General features: G+C 33.8%; 1 long non-coding RNA gene across 1 annotated transcript in view; it reads right to left on the bottom strand.

Annotated features, from left to right (window-relative positions):
- LOC115838217 overlaps window positions 1-21033 on the bottom strand; it is a 1373476-nt gene that overhangs the window by 872006 nt on the left and 480437 nt on the right. The window contains exon 5 of the long non-coding RNA XR_004033234.1: window positions 9051-9109. This is a non-coding gene — a long non-coding RNA (uncharacterized LOC115838217). The remainder of the gene's footprint in view (window positions 1-9050; window positions 9110-21033) is intronic.

Below are 21033 nucleotides of genomic sequence, written 5' to 3'. Positions count from 1 at the left end.
AATCTGAAATGCACATTGTTAAATAGAAGAAGCCAGTCTGAAAAAGCCACATACTCTACAATTCCAAATATATGACATTCTGGAAAAGGTAAACTATAAACATGGTAAAAAGACCAGTGATTTCCAAGAAAGGATGAAAGTTGAATAGGTGAAGCACAGGCAATTCTTTAGGGCAGTGAAACCATGCTGTATGACATTATAATGATAGATACATGACACTATGCATTTGCCAAGACCCATAGAACTTTTTAGCATAGAGTCAACCTTAATTGCACATATTTTTAAGAAATCATTTAGGACCTCAAGGGATCCAAGGATGGAATGCAATATGTAAAAAAAAGAAAACTTACTTATAAATGCATGAAATAACCTCAATGGAGTTAGAACAATATGTTAATATAAATAATTTTAGAAATGAGTGAATTTGGTACGATGAAAGGCAAAAGAAGCTATATGTGTGCACTGTACTCTACTTAATACAGATGTTTCCCATTTGGGTACAGGTTAATGATTTTGATACCACTATAGATGTATAATTGAATTGAACAATTAAGTAAATGAATGACAGGTGGTGGGAGCCAGATTTTATACTATCAGAGTGAAAACTTACAGATAAGGAAGACAAGAAAGCCAGAATGACTCATGTGTTAATGGATTACAGTTGGAGAGATCAGTGTAAAATCGTGTTTAGCTTTACATAGGTACATATGGTTACATACAGAATATTGATAGAAATGTGAGTATATGCAAGTTAGCATATTTTTCTTTGCCTGTCAACTTTAAGGGCCTGGAAGTAATGATGCTCTGGTATCTATGCACATACTTAACAACTAGATCTTGTTTTGTAATGCCATTCTAGAAAAAAGAAACCAAGACACTTTGGAGAGATTGTTGAATCTAAGTCTAGGGAAGGAAATATATAAGATGAGATGAATGTCTAGTAATGCTGGTAAGTAAAAATGTTTTTTTAAAAAATGGAAGTATATCAAAATGACCCAGGAATCAACTATAAGACCTAGCAGTGGCCAAAGTTGGAAAACTTTGAGCTAAATAAATATGAAATTATAACCCAAACTTATAAAAACCTATGATTCCATACTGATATAAATAAATGTAGAAGAGCCAAATCATCCATGCAGAGCTTCAAATATTTATACAGAAGCTCTACCCTGGAGAAGACAGAGCATAGGGCTTCATTTCTTCTTTTTTTTATAATTTAATTTACAGTTCTGGGATACATGTGCAAGAGGTGCAGGTTTGTTACCTAGGTAACGTGTTCTTAATATGGCTGCGTATAGTGTGTGCCTTACAGTGAGTACCACATGGAAAGGCAAAAAAATGAAAACAACTCTACAGTGGAGAAAAATGGTAAACACTACCCCAGTAAATGTTAATATTAACAGAAAGTCACGTTGAGACAATGTAACTTTGATATATTGGAAATGGCACTTTACATTGTGGTTTTCCTCCCTGGAATACATAATCTCAGTATAGTTATGAGAACACCACCAGATAAATGCCAGCTGAGTAACACTTTACAAAATGGCTGATTAGTGCTTCTCAAAATTGTCAAGGTTATCAGAAACAAGAAAATTCTGAGAAACTAACACAGCCAAGATGAACCTGAGAAGATATGAAGACTAAATGTAATTTGACACCCTGGATGAAATTCTACAACAGTTTCTAAAAGTAAGAAACATATTTATCACTTATTTGTATAAACAAATTAATCAAGAATTGATTATCATTAGGATGAGAGTAGCTTTCCCAATAAAAAGTTGCAATATTTTTCCCAATTTTCGGTATGGAGTCAGTTTTCAGATGTACAATCCACTGACTGATTTGGAGGTCAAATTCTATGATCACAAACTACAATATTGTGACCAGAGTATTCAGTAGTGGTTCATAGGAACATTCTACCCACATAAGCATGTAATGGGTAAAGGGAGTGCCAATATATTTTGAGAATTATTAAATATACGGGCTCAATTGAAATTGATATTCAAAGAACCAAATCACCAATTACTTTCACCATTTTTTTGTCATTTGTTTTTTTGAGGTAGAGTCTCACTCCAACACCCAGGCTTGAATGCAATGGCATGACCAAGGGTCACTACAGCCTTTGCTTCCCAGGGTTAGTGATTCTCCCACCTCAGCCTCCCAAGAAGCTGAGACTACAAGTGTGTACCACAATACCTGGCTAATATTTTTTAATTTTTATTTTGGTAGAGTCTGGGTTTCTCCGTGTTGCTCAGGCTGGTTTCAAACTCCTGGACTCAAGTGTTCCACCTGCTTCAGTCTCCCAAAGTGCTGAGATTACAAGCATGAGCCAGCCAGGCCCAAGCCTGCCATTGTTAAGATGAGGGCACGTGGCAGCCAGATAATAAATGCATCCTGGCCTGGTACCAGCTCATAATTAATTTACAAGATCCAGAGACCCATATACTAGTTCTTTTCTCAGTGTATAACTGGATTATTCATTTTATACAATTAAAAAATGATTTAAAGTGTATAGCTAAATAATGATTAAATAATAATTATACAATTTTGTAATTGGGGCCTATAAACTGGCTAGTTAGCAGAACACTTGCACTGGTTGCTTGATCTTGGGTTAAGATGAAAACATACATGTACAAAGAATGAATAAAACCTTCCCAAATATGCTTAAAAACATTCATCAACGCATCCAAGAAAATAAATCTAAATAGGAAAAATGCATAGAGATCTCCACCTAGACACAAAAAAGTAAAGTGGTTGAAAAATAGAGAAAAATTTTGCAAGCAAAAGGATGAAAATGATGAATCACCTACAGTAGAACAATACAAGTAACAGCTGACATCTCATCAGATAAGATGGCAATATAAAGGCAGTGAAATGTTATATTTGCAAGGTTAAAGAAAACAAACAAACCCCGTCAACAAGGAATTTTATGACCAGCAAAATGCTTGTTCAAAAATAAAGGTGAGGCCAGGTAAGGTGGCTCATGCCTGTAATCCCAGCACTTTGGGAGGCCGAGGCGGACAAATCATGAGGTTAGGAGTTCAAGACCAGCCTGACCAACATGGTAAAACCCTGTCTCTACTAAGATTAGAAAAAATTACTGGGCACAGTGGCAGGCGCCTGTAATCCCAGCTACTCAGGAGGCTGAGGCAGGAGAATCACTTGAACCTGGGAGGTGGAGGCTGTGGTGAGCCGAGATCATGCCACTGCACTCCAGCAGGGGCAACAGAATGAGTCTCAGTCTCAAAATAAATAAATAAAATAAATAAATCATAAATAAAGATGAAATAAAGACACTCCTATATAAACACAAATTAAAATTAAAATTAAATTAAATTAAATTTATCAGTAGAAGACTTGATTTCCATGAAATAACATAGCAAATCCTTTAGTCTGAAAGGAAATAACACCAAATGGTAACTTGAAAACACGTAGGACAAAATTAAGACAACCAGAAAAAGTAAATATATGATAAAAATAAAAGTTTCTGTTGTCTTTAAATTATTTAAAAGACATATATTTATATAAAACAGTAATTACAATACTGTACTTTTGGGTTTATGGCCTACATAGACATAATATATATGACAATAACAACACAAAGAATAAGAAAATTAAACTTTATTGGAATACAGTTCCTACATTTAACCAGAATTAAGTTAACATTAATCTGATGCAGGATATTATAAATGTTAAGATGTATATTTCAACCTCAAATATTAATATTTGAAAAATAAATTAACAGAAATTAAATTGGTACACTAAAATATTTAATAAAAAAGGAAGTAGTGAAAGTATAAGAGAGAAACAGGTTATGAGACATATAAAAATCATACAACAAAATGACAGATACAAATATATCAATAATAATATTAAATATAAATGGACTAAACATACTAATGAAACAGCAAAATACTTAAACAGAATAAACAAAATAAAATCCATTTACATCTACAAGACATACACTTTAATACCATAGTTTGAGAATAAATGTATAGTAAAAGATATAGAATGCAAACAGTAACCCTAAAAGAGGTAGAGTGGCTATATTAGAAGCAGACAAAAAAGCCTAAGATAAGAACTATAACTTGAGACAAAAAAAAAAAAAAAAAACCAAAAAACAAAAAAGAAAAGGTCAATACATCAGAAAGATATTTTAAGACTACCTGAATCAAAAACCGATAGAAGTGAAAGGACAAATAGAACATTCAATAATATTAGTTGGAGAGTTCATATAGTAGTATCAGCAACAGAGCAACTAGACAAAAATTCAGCAAAAATATAGATAATATGAACAGTATTAAAAAGATATGAGCAGTAGTGTTAGGCAGCTTGATCTTTTATGGCATATTCCACCAAATGTCAGGAGAATTCACATTCCTTCCAAGTTCAAAGGGAACACATTTCAGGATAGACCATATACTGGATCACAAAGCAACATAACAAATTTAAGTGATTAAAATGATACAAAGTGTATTTTCCAATGGCAAAAAGATTAAATTTGAAAGCTACAGAGAAAACGTAAGGGAAATAACCAAACACTTAGAAAGGAAACATGATGATTGTGGTTAACCAGTAACACAAATAAGAGAAAGGAAAATAGAAAATATGCTGAAAAAAAGGAAAATAAAGTTATAAGATATTAAAACTGATGAGAAACCACTAAAACTGTACATGGAGAGAAATCTGTCATTTGTAAAATGTGTCATAAAAAACAAATAGTTTCAAATCAATCATCTAATTTTCCACTTAAATAAACCAGAAAATGGAGAGGAAACTAACCCTGAATCTAGCAGAAGAAATGAAATAATAAAGTGAAAATTAATAAAATAGGAAAAACACTTGAAAAAAAGTAATGAAAACAAACGTTGGTTTTTCAGAAACGATTAATAAAATTAACAAATATTTAGCTAGTCTGAATAAAAAAAAGAAAAAAGAGGGAGAAGATACAGATCACTAAAATCTGGAATTAAAAGAGACATTATCACTAACCCTTCCAAAATTAAAAATATTAAAAAGGAATACTATGAACAGCTCTATGCCCACAAATTGCATAACTTATATTAAATGGATATGTTTCTACAAAGATGCAAATTACCAAAAGCAACTGAAAAAATCAGATGTTAAAATAAATACATAACAAACACTGTAATCTAATGAAATATCTTCCAACAAAGAAAAGTCAAGCTCAGACCCAGATGGCCACACTGGTAAGTACTAAAAATATTATTCCCCTCGAAAACCAGCACAAGAGAAGGCTGTGCTCTCTCCCCACTCCTATTCAAAGTAGTACTGGAAGTCCTAGCCAGAGTAATCAGGCAAGAGAAAGAAACAGAGGGCACCCGAATAAGAAGAAAGGAAGTCAAACTATCTCTATTTGCAGATGATAGGACTCTGCATCTAAAAAACAAACAACCCCACTAAAAAGTGGGCAAAGGACATGAACAGGCACTTTTCAAAAGACATACATGTGGCCAACAAACATATGAAAAAAAACTCAGTATCACCGATCATTAGAGAAACGCAAATGAAAGCCACAATTAGATACCATCTCACAATAGTCAGAATAGCTACTATTAAAAAATAAAAAAATAGCGATGCTGCTGGGGTTGCAGAAAAAATGGAACACTTATACACTGTTGGGAGGAGTGTAAATTAGTTTAATCATTGTGTAAAGGAAAACAATATGGTGATTCCTCAAAGAGCTAAAAGCAGAACTACCATTCAACCCAACAATCCCATTACTGGGTATCTACCCAGAAAAATATAAATCATTCTACTGTAAAGACACATGCACGTGAATGTTCATTGCAGCCCTATTCACAATAGCAAAAGACATGAAATCAACCTAAATGCCCATCAATGACTGATTAGATAAAGAAGATGTGGTACATACACACCATGGAATACTATGCAGCCATAAAGAGAATGAGATCGTATCTTTTGCAGGAACATAGATAGAGCTGGAGGCCATTATCCTCACCAAACTAATACAGGAATAGAAAACCAAACAGCATATGTTCTCACTTATAAGTGGGAGCTAAATGATGAGAACTCACGAACACAAAGAAGGAAACAGACACTGGTGTCTTCTTGAGGGTGGAGGGTGGGAGGAGGGAGAAGAGTACGAAAGATAACTATGAGGCACTGGGCTTAATTCCTGGGTGATGAAATAATCTGTCCAACAAACCCCTGTGACATGAGTTTACCTATGTAACAAACTCAAATGTACCCCCAAATCTAAAAGAAAAGTTAAAAAAACATAAGTTTTAAATCAAGACCTATCAAGTAGATAATTTCAACAGAATATTTACCGTTTGTTTTTTGTTTCTAAAGACCATAAAACTCTAATAATACTTAACAAAACAAAACAATTGTGTTGCTAACAAAAAATTAAAATAAAATACTGAAAAGAAAATGCTAACCCTTAACAAACCTCAAAAAATAGAGGAGAGAACACATCCCAAATCACTCTTTGAGGCTGGATTCTCCCTGATGCCAAAGCACACAAAAACATCACAAGAAAAGAAAAATACATAATGTCCTAATAAGCAAATGTTCTTAAAATATTTGCATAGTGAATTCAGTAATATTTAAAAAGGATTACACACCATCATCATTTGGGATTTCTACAAAAATGCAAGACTATATTAGCATCCAAAAAATAAATCTGTGTAATACATAATATTAATAATGGAAAAGCATACAGTATCATCTCAGTAGATTCAGATACTGTATCTGAATACATCTATTTCTGATGAAATGCTTAGCCAATCAGAAATAGATAAGAATTTTCTCAAACTATTAAAAGGCACCCAACAAGAAAACCTACAATCAATATCATACTTAATGGTGAAAGACTGAAAGATGTCCACTTTCACTGTATCTATTCAATAGTGTACAAGAATTTCTAGCTAGTAGTTTCTTTCAAAAGAAAGAATCAAAACCATATATTATGTATATTAATTCACATATGTCATAATCCTCTATGTAGAAAATTCTGAGGAAATCACATGCACATACCTATTAGATTTGATAAACACATTTAACATGGTCACAGGTAATAAAATCGATATGCAAAAATCAATTATATTTTTATATACTTACAATGAATATTCTGCACACATAATTTTTTAAAATTCCATTCACAAAAACAACAAACAACATACTACTCAGGAATTAATTTAACTAAAAAATGCAACCCTTGTCCAATGAAAAACTATAAAAGATTGCTAGGAAAACTCTTCAACGATCTAAATGAATTGGTAAAAATCCCATGTTCATAGATCGAAAGATTCAATAATTCTTATGATGCTAACTCTCCCCAAATTGATCTATTGATTCAAAAAAGTCTCCATGAACTTATCAGATTTTTTGGTAGAAATTGACAAGCCTATTATTAAAATTATTATTAAATATAATAGCTTTAAAATAGTCCAAATAATTTTTAAAAAGAACAAAGTTGGAAAGCATAGGATATCTGACTTCTAAACTTTCAAAATACAGTAATAAAGACAATGTAATCATGATGTACGTACAGATAAGCATACAGACTAACTGGACCAAATTCAAAGTTTGGAAATAAACTCTTCATCTGGTTATTTTTAGTAAAGAATCAAAGATAATTAAATGGTGAGAGAATGGGCTTTTCAAGAAACAGTAAGAGAACAACTTAGTATTCCTATGCAAAAACAACAGAAAAGAAGAACAAAGAACTTAGCAACTCACCCCACACTATACACAAAAATTAAATCAAAATGGGTAATAGATGTAAATATTGTGTAAGAACTAATATTATAAAACTTGTGGAGAAAACCTAGGAGATAATCTTTATGGCCTTTGGATAGGCAAAAATCTCTTGGCTACAGTACCAAAATATGATTTATTAAAAACATTATATTGTTGAACTTCGTGAACATTAGAAACTTTTATACTTGAAACACACCATAAAATGAAATACAAGCCATATTTTTAAGTCATATATCTGATAAAGGACTTACATCTAGAATATATCAATATTTTCAAATCAATATTTAAAGGACAAAAATTCCAAGTAAACAATAGTCGAAATATTTGAATTGACATTTTACCAAAGAACACGTATGAATGCCTAATATGCACATGAAAAGATGCTCAATATCACTAGTAATTAGGGAAATGTAATTGAAGAACACAATGATATACCACCACACACACAGTAATGGCTATAATTAAAAAGACATATAAAATGAGTGCTGGCAAGGAAGTGGAAAAATTGGAACCCTCACACATTGCTGGTGGGAATAAAAATGGTTCAGCTACTTTGGGAAAGAGTTTGGCAGTTTCTTCAGAAAAAAAGTACATCTACCATATGGCCCTACCTTTCCACTCCTAGGTATTTACTCAATAAAAATAAAAGCATATGTCCATGCAAAGACTTGTATATGAATGTTCACACTAGCATTATTCATAACAGCCCCAAACTGGAAGCAACCCAAATGTGTATCAACCAGTAAATGAGTAAACAAAATGTGTTGTATTCATACCACATTTGCCAGATATGAAGGACTGTATATGGTATAATATTTACATGAAATGTCTAGAAATGGCAAAGCTATAGGACGGAAAGTAGATAATTGTCTAGGACTGTCTATGGGAATAAGAATGGACTAAAAATGGGCAGGAAGAAACTATTATGTTAATGAAAATGCTTAATATTGGATTGTAGTGATGGCTGCAAAGCTTCATCAATTTACCAAAAATCATTTAAATGTAAATTTACAGTGTCCGAGTATATGGCATGTGAGTGTTACCTAAGCTATATAAGGTAGATATCACATTTTGGCAGAAGATGGCAGAAATTAGTGCCCCTCTCAAAGATTTATAAAGGCAGCCCTATTTATTTTCCTGTCTAATTCACCAATGTGACAACTATATACTGTATGGGCCACTCATTCTTCAGGATGAATTTACCTGTTGTAGGTGGATTAACGGTCCCTCAAACATGTCTCTGTTACATGGAAAAGAGGACGTAAAGTTGCCAATGGAATTAAGGTTGCTACTCAACTGACCTTGATATGGGACGATTATCCTGGATTATTCAGGTAGGCTCAACGTAATCACAAGGTTTCTAATAAAGTAAAAAAGGAGAAAAAAGTGTCATAGTTAGAGTCATGCAGCATGAGAAAAATTAGATTGGCCATTACTACTGACTTGGAAGATGTAAGGAGGCCAGAAGCAAAGGTATGACGGTGGTCTCTAAAAGTTGAAAAAGGAAGAAAGAAAATTAATTCTTCCCTAGAATCTCCAGCGAAAAACCCTCTTGACACTTACTTTTAGCCCAGTGAAACCAATCTTGGACTTTTGACCTTCAGAGCTTTAACATAATAAATATGTGTTGTTTTAAGCCACGAAGTGGTAACTTTTTACAGCAGCAGTAGAAAACGAATATAGCACCCAGCCTCTAGCTGCTGGAAATATTGGCTACTGATGAGTCATAGATATGTCTCTCACTGGGAATTGTCCTCAACTACAAGGAATTGTCTAGTCTTGTAGGTTTTTCTTCCTCTCCGGATGCAATGACTAGTTGATATGGAGTTACAAATACCTAAGTTGAAGGTAAATTACAGGTAAGCTTCTTAGTCTGCCCAGTCTTACCTTCATTTTCTTAAAATTGAATATCCTGAGGTCCTTTCCTAATAAAACTTCTGCATGTAAGTCTTCCTTTTAGAGTCTATTTCCTGTGATACATATCGATTAATGCAAACTCAGCAGAAAGAGTCTATGCCTCTTCACAGACAGCTACACATAAATCTTTGTGTCTCAAAGTTTAGAAGTTTTAGAAACTCTAACTCATTAATGTTTTTCCATAATATTTCTATTCTCAGATCTTCCTTAAGATAGCATATTTTGATTAATACCTACATTCCCAGGGTCACAATACTGTTAATGCAAACTGATTTTGCTAACTTGGGCTTTTAAAGAAGTTTTTGTTTATTTAAAACAGTGGTTTTGGTAGGCGAGGTTGAAATTCAGCACACATGTAGGAAAACAACTTAAAACTGTTCTCCATTGACAATGTCCTCCCAACAACATATTGTAAAAAGGACTATATTTTAAATATTAACTTCATGGTTGCCTATAATATATGGAGCCATGAACAACAAAGGCCTAACTACATGTTTTTTTTGCTTTGAAAATATCATTTATTAATTGTTCAATATTAAGTTGTGATTTCATTGTTATGGTTTATTTCTAATTTGGTATTGAGGGCTCTCTCTTGAAACTGGTGAGAAGCCAAGATAGCCCCTCTTTATGAGAGTCCAGATGAAAGGGGTAATAGGTAGGGGAGTTAGGTTTTGGTGTATGTCTCAGGTAAGAAACAATGAGAAAGTAAAATCGAAACACATAAAACAGAAGAAATTTATTACTCACAGGTCCTAAAGATGTTAGGGGCACTGATGAAAGTCTATGGGAAGCCTGGAGGAGGCACAGAGGTCAACTGGTGGGGGAGGGAGAGGAGTCTTTCCTTCAGGGGTTGTGGATTGGCTAGTTTACAGAAAACACACCTTAAGAGAGGAACTTATTTACAAGACTCTGGTGTTTGACTATTAGGTTTTATCATGTTCAACAGCTGTGAGTGTGTGGGGTTTGGGCCAGTGGAATGAGGCCGCATTTCAAACAACTACACAGGGAGAGGAAGTTTTAGCTAGGCCAAAGGTGATGAGGTAAACTGACATTCAAAGAACTTAGGTGAGGCTTTAAAATTAATGTCAGGACAGCAACTATTTGAAACAAATTTATGACAAAGTCTATGTGGGTGACTTCTACAGAAATGGCTTCTGTTATGCCTTAGTTTTTGAGTGACACCAGTCTAATTAATTGCTGTTCATGACTCATAGCTATCACAGATACTGGGTTTCACATGAATCAACAGTTAATAAAATTCATGATTATTGCAAAGAGGTCATGAATCAGAGAGGCTCTATTAGTTTTGCTTAAACTCCCCCTATGTGAAATATGGGTAACTTGAAAAGCACTATGCATATTCATCTTTTTACTTTTTCTTATTTACTGAACTTTTATTGAGTATAATCAGAGAATCTTGCCATGTATTTGGCAAAAAGTACATCTTTATTACTGAGCTACTTGTTTAGATGATTTAAATTTAGGACCAAAGGAGACTCTAGAATGATTCCTATGTGTCAGGTAATCTGTTGGGAGAAAAAAATAATTTCAGTGATCTGATTATATATCTAAGGAAAAGAAGCCTTAAAAGTTTACATGGCCAGGCACAGTGGCTCACTCCTGTAATCCCAGCACTTTGGGAGGCCAAGGTAGGCAGACCATGAGGTCAGGAGCTCGAGACCAGCCAGACCAACATGGTGAAACCCCACCTCTAAAAATCCAAAAATTAGCCTGGAGTGGTGGTGTGTGCCTTTAATCCCAGCTACTTGGGAGGCTGAGGCAGGAGAATCGCTTGAACCCGGGACACGGAGGTGGCAGGGAGCTGAGATTGTGCCACTGCACTCAAGCCTGGGTGAGGGAGTGAGACTCCAACTCAAAAAAAAAAAAAAAAGAAGACGAAGAAGAAGAAAGGAAAAAGAGTTTACAGAGCTCTTAAAATCAGAAGAACAAGATGGAAGGGAAATCTGGGAAATTCAAAGTATGAGGAAGATTTGACCTACTCTTGTTGGCTTGAAGATAGAGTGGGTAGTGTCAAAAGCATGAGAAGAATATGAATTCTGAGAACAACCACTGATTTAGCGAAAAATCCCACACTGGAGATGAGAACCACAGTATTTGTTGACATTTTGATTTCAGCCATCTGAGACCTTGATCAACCATGCTTTGTTGGACTTCAGAACTATGAAAACAGAGATCAGAAACAGATTTTGTTATAAATAGCTAAGTTTGTGGTAATTTGTTGTGCAGCAAAAGAAAAGGAAAATTTGTTTATTCTGTCATTTCCACTGCATGAACCATGAGTAAAACATTTTTTCTGGGTGTTTCCTTCTTTCTAAAATCATAGATTGGGTCATCTAGAAACATGGAAGAAAGAAACACTGCCTGAAAGGTAATACAATGCAGGTACATAAAAGTAGAATGGACTTGGAAAAACTGCTTTTACATTCTGATTTGGTCACTTACTGGCTCTATGACCTTAAGCAAACCTATTTTTATTTTCTTTAAATCTTACATTTCATGGCTGACAAAAAGAGAAAATAACAACTCTAGTTATTTCTTAGAGTTGTTGTGGAGATAAACAGAAAAAAGTCTTTTTGAAGGCAAAATGCACATTATATCCAAACTGAAAAGCAGAATTCTAAATGGGGAGCTGGGAAGAGGAATTTAAGAGCTAAATATGTCTTTTCTGCTATAGTCTTTGCCAGAATCTTAACAGTAATAGTAGAATAGGATCCTCCCACTCCAGATATCTATATATACCATTTCTTATGAGAGTCTGATTCTAGCCTGAAAAAAATTGGGCCTGTCTTAGCCCACTTTCACTAATGAGAACTATATTCAGTAAACTGTTTTCTATTTTCAACATACTCTAAAGAATATGTAAAAAGCTCTGTCTGATATCAAGGTCCACTTCTTCATTGCTAAGGAATGGTTGGAAGTCAGGTGAAATGTCTGCTGATCACATATAATCCCAAATACTGTTCATTTATAACTCACACCCTTTGTTCTAGAAGATACTAGGACATGATTTTTAAGGGTGTAAGCTCTGCATTTGTTAGTAAAGGTACAGTTCCTTATCCCGGCCCCTGTAAGTTAACTCCACCCTAGATAAGGAATTTAACTTTTTATAATCTATAAAATGGGTATAGTAATAGTCCCTGGAATAGTCAGGGTTCTCACACACATATACATACATACACACAAACATATATATACACACACATATATACACACACACATACACACATATCTGTATACACACACACACACAAAGGAACTGGCATACACAACTGTGGGTGGCCTAGGCAAGTATAAGTTCCACATGGGGGAAAAGCTCTCAGGCATGGGCTGTAACTGTCATCCAAAAGCAGAAATTCTTCATCAAGACAGCCTCAGCCCTTCTATTAAGACCTTTCTACTGATTGATTCAGTAGAAACAAAATTATCTAGAATAATCTTTTTATTTAACGTCAACTGTCTCACATCTACATAATACGTTCATAGCAACAGTTAGTGTTTGGCTGAATAACTGAGGGCTGTAGACTAGACAGGGTGACAAATCAAAAGACCATCACAGCACCCAAATTATGGGCTTCTTTGAGGCATCAAAAGGAATTTATGCAAATAAAGGGTGCGTGCGTGTGTGTGTGTGTGTGTGTGTGTGTGTGTGTGTGTGTAGTGGATGCCTAATTTATTTCATATGCTCAAAAATTTAACCTATATTTTGTCATTATTGCCTGTTAACAATTGGAAAGGGATTAATTTTTATAAACTACTAAACCATTATGCCTTTCCTAAATAAGGTGTTTTTCTGAATTTTTACTTCTAAAACAGTAAAATACAGCAGCATCTAACGGCTATATTTTAAAGTTTTATTTGCCAATAGGAAGAGCAATTCTAAACCACTTTTGATGGAAAAAGTAATTAGGAAAACAATCCCTTATTTCTTTGGTACCATGACACTTCTATGATGATATCACCATCAAATACTCCTTGTGAAGCACTAAATTAGGATATGTTGGTTTGAATATTTCATGTGCAAAATCAAAAAGTCTTAAGTGTTACTGATGGGCCAATAATTATGATTATATATATTCATATAATTCTGAGTACCATTATAACAAATTGTTGAATATGTTGTCCCTATACTTGTCAGTTATTATGGCTTTCCTTTTTTTATTTTTTTTTGGAGCCGCAGTCTCACATTGTCTCCAGGCTGGAGGGCAGTGGCACCATCTTGGCTCACTGTAACCTCCACCTCCCAGGTTCAAGTGATTCTCCTGCCTCAGCCTCCCGAGTAGCTGGGACTACAGGTGCGTGCCACCATGCCAAGCTAATTTTTGTATTTTTAGTAGAGACAGGGTTTCACCATGTTGACCAGACGGTCTCAATCTCTTGACCTCATTATCTGCCTGCCTCCCAAAGTGCTGGGATTACAGGCATGAGCCACTGTGCCTGGCCAACTTTCCATGTATTTTTGACACTTGGAGTACTGTTATCGATTACACTATCTTTTCAGAATTGTTCAGTATACTGCTTATTTCTGGACAATTCCCAAAATCTAGTCAAGTCATCTACTGTATTGCATCTCAAACTATTCACCATTTTATTTTAAATACCAAGCCATTGTGGACCAATACACCTTTAAATCACAAAAATAAAAAAGTATTATTGGGAGAATAAAAGCTGAAAAAACAAAGATCAATAACTTTTCACATATCCAATTTTTTAATAAATTCACTAGGCAGTGCAATGTTTCAATAAATATAACAAAAATGAGAAAAAAGAAAAAATATATAAAATTTGCATGCTGTTAATTAAAAGTATCCAGAGGAAATTAATATAGATAATTGCTATTAATCGTAATTTTTGTCATTAGAAAATTCTAACTTCGAGATAGGTTATAGGTAAAATAATGATTTCCATATTAAATGTATGTTCTCACAGTTTGAATGAATACCACATATATCAATATTTAAAATGCATAATCTGACAAATATCCAGGTTGGATTGATGACTATGCTCAGTGGATGATCTTTATCAAAATTTTTCTATATTTTGTTTCAGAAAGAATCACAGTAGAGCAACCAATTTCAAAGGGACAAGCGGATGGAAATGGAGTAAAAGATTTTAAAGCAATTTTGGCATGCTCAGGATATTCACATCTAACTATTATCCGAAATGCAAGTGATGCTGCTTTCTTAAAATACCTTCAATTCTTCACCAGTAGTCAGTTCTAAAAATTTAAATTATCTTTTCATGAAATAAATGGATTCCACATTTAATACACTTCTGGGTTAAAGCTGGTAAATAAGTAACACACACATACGCATGACTAACATCCAGCTCACTCCACGTGCAACTTGAATGATCTATACCTTGTTCAATGAGGTGAGTCCCATAATCAGACATTTAGAATGTGAAGGTAATGTCAAATGCCTAAAAACATGGCTCAATACTCCTGAGTTTATCTTTATCTCCTTGTGGAGTTGTAATAAACAGTTCATAAACGGGCACCAGTGTGGGGCCACACCTTTCACACTAGCATTGCTTTATTCCACAATTTTGCTATATTATTTGTAGAAGACAGCGGAGATTATAAGCAGCCTAACTTCTTAGCTACATGTGAATAAATATTTTCAGATTTCTTAGGTTTGAATCAACACGTTTGCTGTCAAATAATTTCTATTATTAGGTTTTGTTTGCTTGTGTGTGTGTTTGTGTGTGTATGTGAGAGAAACAGAGAGTGTTTGCTGTGTGCCTCCCAAAACTTGTATAAAATTATCAGTTTGTGACGTGTTATATATATGACTGATTTCTATTACCTTCATGTGTGCAGAACCAAAATATACCCTAACAGCAGGTAAAATTAAGAAGCATATGATGTCAGGTTTCTATTATTAGCTGTTTAAGGTTTTAGTAACAATTCCTGGTGTCATCTGTACATTTAAATTAAGTCAAACCTGCATATTACATTCATTTCTTTTTCATATGTTAAATCTTATTTTCATGTTCGTAGCAAAATATATTAGGTGACTCAGAATTTTCATATAGGAAAAATTTTAATCATATCAAAATTTGGTTTAGTTAAGACTCAAAAGCCTGTAGTATTTGAATACTGAATAATGAATTATCAAGGAACTAAAATGACTTCAAATAAATATAAAATCAAGGGGCTAAACTGAAACACTAAATTATAAGCAGTGATTTGCATTGTAAAACATCCCCAAAACAATATAATATGAAGTGAATTTGTGTAGTGAGTTACATAGTAATCCCTAAAATAGATAGGTCCACCTGGAACCGCAGAAAGTGATTTTTTTAATAAAGATCTTTGCTGATATAATTACGGTAAGGATCTTGAGAAAAGGTCATTCTAAATTAGATTAGTCCTTAAATACAGTGAGTTTCCTTATAAGAGACAAAAAAGGAGAAACTGAGACACAATCAGAAAGCTCATGTGAAGATGAAGGCAGGGATTGGAATGAGGCCTCTACAATGCTGGGGAAGAGCAAGATTGTCTATAGTCATCAGAAGCAGAAGAGATGCCTGAAATATTCCTCCAAAGAGCCTCCAAAAGGAGCTAATTCACCAACATTTCAGTTTTGGACTTCTGACCTCATGAACTATGAGAGAATTAAAATATCTAGTGTTTAAAGCCATAAAATGTGTGATAATGTACGTAATTTGTTACAGCAACCCTAAGAATACAATGTGATATATAGTATTATTAATCCTCTGTTTTTCCCCTCCTTGTATGCATACACACTTTGTCATGTTACTTTTCACTAAACAGAGAGTCTCTTTCTTTGCCCCTTGATTTTGGGCTTGGCCATCGGACTTGTTGTGCTAACAGAATGAGGCAGATGTCACAGTGAACCATTTCTAAGTCCAGACCTTCAGGATCCTTGTATGTTCCTTTTTTTTTTTTTTTCTTAAGTTGGTCAGGTCTGGAAAAAGAAGGTGCTTAGGCCAGCCCACTGGCCTGGGAGAATGATGAAAAACACATGGAATAGCATTGCTGTGGTCAAGCCAGTCTCAATCAGCTGGCTCCTAGCTAACATGGAGACTAACAATAAGTAATTGCAGTTTTAAGTCACTATATTTCAATGATGCTTTTTATGCAGCAACTGTTTACTAAAACATTGAGGGAATGTAACACTTTTTAATAACAAAATATTTGTTAAGAACTATTCCAAGTTAATAACTAATATTTAATTTCCCATTTGGAGGAGTTTTTAATCGGCTGGTATAAAAATGGCCAAGAAAAAAAATAAAAAACTTTTTTTTCCTCCAGATTAGCAGGTCTTAGGTACCATATCATGTGATCTTTTAAAAATTAACATGGACTGGAACTTGGTATTCTTAACTATCATATGTGCTTATGTCAAGGGCATGATGATGTTTTATGATGTTCAGAAAAATCTACATCTGGTCACATTGCTCTCTTACTCTAAATGGTTCAGTTCGTAAGGTAAACAGGTGAATTGCAAGCTCCCTAACAAGGCTTATCATAGCCTGGCCTCTGCTTATTGACCTGGAGCAGACACCTTTGTGCCCCATATCATATCCCCTTAGCCCATCTGTGATCTCAGCTACAGCTGCTAAGGACAGTTTATGTAAACACCAACTCATCTCATGATAGCAGCATCCAATATCAAGTGGACACAGCAAGTCTTTCACTTGCTTTCCAGCCTAGCGCCTCTCTTCCTATGGTGGAAGTTGTTGCCAGGCTGGCAGGGCTTCTAGGTGCACCCTGGAAATATGAGGGAGTTAATACCTCAGGACAACCTCAGTTGATAGAGGTTGAATGCATATAGGTAAACACTGTAGCTTCCTTTCCTGCAGGAAGATAATTCTGGGTGGTGTTATTTACCATTCTCAGGAGGGCTGGTTAAATGGACCTCACTGTAAAAAGGAGTAACCTTAATAATTTAGTCATACATTACCTTTTCCTTCTTGCCTTTTACCCTTCCTGTCCTTTCACCTTTGCTTCCTGAGATCACCTCCAAAGAAAGTGTCTGTGTCCAAGTCCCTGGCTCAGGCTCTGCTTTAGAGAAAATCAAATGAAGACCTCCCCCCATCTTATCTCTCACATCTCTTCTCCCTTTCCCTTTACTCATTTCTCATCATACTGAGCTTTAGTACTTAGAGTTCCAAGTAAGTTCTCACTGACACACCCTACTTTGCACATATTACTTATATGACTACCTGGAGCACTTTCCCTAAAACCTTATCTTCTATACGTATCTTATCTCAATCAGTTTTGCTTACTCTTCAAGTTCTAGCTTAAGCGCCACCTCTTCCATGATGTTTTTTCGAAAGAAACCAAGTGTCCTTCCTTAAGTGCTACCATATGTGAATTCATATACCAATGTACCGATCACCTTGAATAATAAACAAAAAATTGTCTTACTCTTTTAGTCCCTACCAGCTGTTAAACCTATCACTATTTTAAGAAAGGGTAGGGAAATTTGCTCTCAAGTGCATCAAGCGGTAAGAACACCATATGTGTGATATTAGGAATCTTCTGTTGAACAAACATTTACAGACATTTATCAGCACTGTACTCAGATACATTTGTTTCTTAAGCCATGTTTACTGACAGCCTTGTTTTTATCTTCGTTTGCTATAAAGATGTCTACGTATACACTTATGTTTCTGGATCAAACATAGCAAAGAGAAAAATTTATTATTTCATTAATTCATTCTTTAAAAAACTAGTTACATTCATTTTGTGTGTCAGGCACTTTAATAAGCTTTGTTAAATAAGACATTGCCCATACCATTAAAAGCCCAGTAGGGAGATTCAGGTGATGAAGTAAGTCCGAGGATTTAACTGTATAAATGTTCCTTAGAAGAAGAAGGGAAAGCTTTAGAGTCTAGACATAACCTAAGATAAAGCGTAATAATGATGATTAAGATTTATTGAGAGCGTAATCCTTTCACAGCACACAGCCAAGAGGAATATCTCAAATGTTGACAACAACCCTTTGGTCTAAATAGTTATTATCCCTACTGTACTGAATAGAAATTTGTAGCAAAGACAAACTAAAGCAATGTGCCCAAAGTGGAACAAAACAGAGTTTAGGTGAGAATTCTAATCTAGGTTTTCTGGAACTGTAACTCATGTGCTTGGATAGCATACTTCAGTTTTCTAGATATTATATAATAAATTACCAAAGTGTTCAGGTGAATGATAAATTAGGCAAGATTTAATTCAGAAAGAAATTATTGGTAGATTAGTTGGTAGTTGATACACTGGCACAATTATGTTTTTCTTTCCAAGTGGAGTTTTTTCAAAGTAGGAGTCAGAAAACTTGCCAAAGCAACTATTTTGAGTAAATTCACACATGCAATCTAGAATTTTTTAAAGTGTTGTAACTCAGAAGAGTATTTTTAGAACTCACAAATGCCATTGCATGACATAGAGAACTATTATAGGTTCCCAAGGGAATTCATTGTTTTAACAGAGGCTATTCATTTGATCTTTCTGATTTGCTGCTATAGTGGGTGTTGAGGTACACTGCCAGTTTTTCATTATTTTTCTTGCCTTCAGATAAAGAAAGCCATGTTGCCCAGGATTGTGCCTCCTACTTGGGGGCAGGCCATATGCAAAGGCTGCTTGATGTGAGAATAGAAAGGCCAGGACGTCCTGCCTCAGTATCTCTCCAGGGTCATCTCAGTTCCCAAGTTCTTTGTAGCATTGATTGAGATCTTTGGTGTGACTGAATCCCACCTCCTCCTTCTGGCCAATTTTTCTTTAATAGCTCTCCTGTAAAAAATACCCTCTGCTCACCTTTCTATGTATAAATCTCTTTATCAGGGTTTGAAACATATATGTACCCTACTTATAAGCTAACAAGTTAGTCTTACTACATAATGCTGGAAAAAGACACAAGACTTCTGGTTCAGAGGCAGATGGTGTTATCAATCATGGTACAGTAAGAAGCATGAGAATAAAATTATCAGTTCTACCCATTCCTCTAAAGTCTAACAGTGGCAAAATGAAGGGCCCAAGAGATGTCTGCACATCTTACAAAGGAGGAACAATAAACTTGGCAAGTATAACATGAAGTGAGAAAGCCTGCCCTGTGTCACGGAGGGAAATATTTTGCCATGCCTCAAGATTACTCACTGTATATATAATCCTGAGAAATGGCTTCTATAAAGAGTAGTTTGGGCCCTACACTCTTGGCACATGTAACAAGAACAAACAGGATCACTCAGGGCTAATGATAAATTTCCTCCCCCAACACTCTGTATCAGAATTTGCTTCCCAGGGAAGCCAATCTATGATTAAAAATATTCACTGTAGAATGGACGAATCTACACAGTTTCTTGTCCTATTCTTTATTATTTGCCATTCTCATCAGGTAACATGTAGCTTATATAATAAATATGATGAACTGCTAAGTATGTAGCTTATATGATAAATACTATGGACTAATAAGGATTGCCTTAATGATCATGTTATGCAGCCATTCTAGAAGCAAATGTGTATTTATTTAGCCATTATTTAGTAATTATTAATAATCAGATAATATATTTTATTAATCTATATCCCAAGCTAAACTTATATATATTTAAATAAACACATATATAAATATATACATTTAAATAAATACATATATACATATATACATTTAAATAAATACATATATACATTTAAATAAATACATATATTTATGTAAATACATATATAAATGCATATATTTATATAAATGCATATATTTATATAAATACATAAATACATATATTTATATAAATACATATATTTATATAAATACATATATTTATATAAATACATACATATATTTATATAAATACATATATTTATATAAATACATACATATATTTATATAAATACATATATTTATATAAATACATACATATATTTATATAAATATATGTATTTATATAAATACATAAATACATATATTTATATAAATACATGTATTTATATAGATATATTATATAAATACATATATAAGTATTTATTTATATAAATACATATATGAATATATATAACATATTTATATATTATATATTTATATATTTTATATATAACTAGTTATATATAACTAAAGTTTGTATATACTTCATATAAAATTACATATAAAGTTATATATGGTTATAAACTAGTTTTATATATGTAACTAATTATATTTATAAAATATATACAAGTTTATAAAATATACAAAGTTATACATAACTATAGTGTTATATATATACATAAAAAACTAAAGTTTACCTGGGAAAATGGATAAATAACCCATTATATCATCTGATTAATGACTAAAAAAATTACTGTGTAGTTACCATATGAAGTAAAATACAGGATTTACATCTGGATTTAAGTTTGAA

Source organism: Nomascus leucogenys, chromosome 14 (genome assembly GCF_006542625.1).
Source record: "Nomascus leucogenys isolate Asia chromosome 14, Asia_NLE_v1, whole genome shotgun sequence".
NCBI classification, from domain to species: domain Eukaryota; kingdom Metazoa; phylum Chordata; class Mammalia; order Primates; family Hylobatidae; genus Nomascus; species Nomascus leucogenys.
Note: the sequence above shows the minus strand (reverse complement) of the source record. Positions and strands in the feature narration are given on the sequence as shown.